Source organism: Nuphar pumila, chromosome 1, assembly GCF_984573655.1.
Source record: "Nuphar pumila chromosome 1, dmNupPumi1.hap1.1, whole genome shotgun sequence".
Lineage (NCBI taxonomy): Eukaryota > Viridiplantae > Streptophyta > Magnoliopsida > Nymphaeales > Nymphaeaceae > Nuphar > Nuphar pumila.
Window position 1 is genome coordinate 78,425,776 of NC_143249.1, and position 1,609 is coordinate 78,427,384.

The window sequence follows — 1,609 nt, forward strand, 5'->3', positions numbered from 1 at the left end:
TGTCTTTCCTGAAACGGCCGCACTCAGCATAGAAGGTGGCCAAATGAGCCTTAGGGTTGCTTGTTTCGTCGAACTTAAGGAACTTGCGAGGGAGATTTTCCAGATTGTCATCCCCATCTAAGCCATGGTAAAAATCCTCCCCGGAGTAGGTTTGCTTGCCCTTGCTTTTGGCCTGGATATCTTTGATGGCCTGACTCATTTCTTTCATCTATTTTTGCATTGGATCATTAGCCGGAATGGGCTTGTTTATTGATTCGGGCTCTGCAGCAGTCTTTATAGGCAGAGGATTCTGATGATAAATGAATTGTTCTTCCTCTTCTGATTCCTCTTCAACTGATTCCGTTTCTTCAGAAGTGGTGTCAAGCTGTACTTTCTTTCTGACGATCCTGACTGGTTTCTTTACAACCTTCTTCTTTGGCTTGCTTTTCGGAGCAATCTCCTTCTGACTGACCTCAGCCTGTTCTGACATCATCCTGGTCATCATTCTTTTGAACAGGTTGTACATGGCGGGGTCTATATCATCGATTTGATTCTGATTCTGCCCCTGACCGATTTGGGAGAATCCATTGCTTCGATTTCGCTGTCACTGTGCTGAGGAGCATTCTCTTTTCCAACTCTGGTTTGAACCATTTTGATAATTCCAGATGATTTCTACAGAAATAGAGGAATGGTTAGAGCCCGAAGGAATTTTTGAAAATGCAACCTTTTGAGAAAAAAGACATGAAAGAAGGAATTGATAGACAATTTAGACAAGTTATCCCATCACCAGGGATTGGGTCATCACAAATTTTACGATAATTGTGTCCCCATTTTGCGGTGACAAAAATGCTCCTTATGACCTAGGCGTGGTCGTCCATCACGATGAGAGATAATCGAAGAAAGAATATAAGAAAGAGGTCTCATCACCGGGGATGAGGTCGTCACGAGAATCGTGACCATATAAAACAAAATAAAATTTGGCCATAAAGAGCTTTTTATCATAACAAAAAGTTGCATTTTTATTGATGACAAAATTTAAATACAAAGAGAAGGTGGGCAGACAGTTTGCCACCATTCTCGATACTCCGACGATACATTAGGACCAGGAAACGTAGACAAAGGAATGAAGGAGTCCCAAGTGTATTTGGTGACGTGGTATGCCCCGGACCACTGATCCGACTGCAGATCGAACTCTAGCATGCGGCCCGTCGGGAAGCGAGTGTTGACACGAACCTGCCGCTGTGAAAACTGTCTGAGACACCTCTCTGGCTGATAGTCGACGCAGAAAAAAGGGCCGAGCAATCTATAACGCTTGCTACGAGCATAAGTGTAGCGAGGAACTGATTCTCGTCTGTCAAAATAGTCCCAGAGGATATATTCCTGGTGCAGACTCTCGATCAAGGCTCGGTACTGATCAATGGATTTCGGCTTCTTGCTGTTGAACCTGAAGGAACTGGCTTTTGACGGTACATGTCGCAGAAACCATGACTGCAAGGCATACGTGCATCCTTCCACCAAGATGGTCTCTCCGAGGGCAAAATGAGCTAAGCCTCTGTAGAGAAAGGCTAGAGCTGCCATGGATACTGAAAGCCGACGGGTTTGCTTGCTTACCCATCTTCGAAAGAGCTGG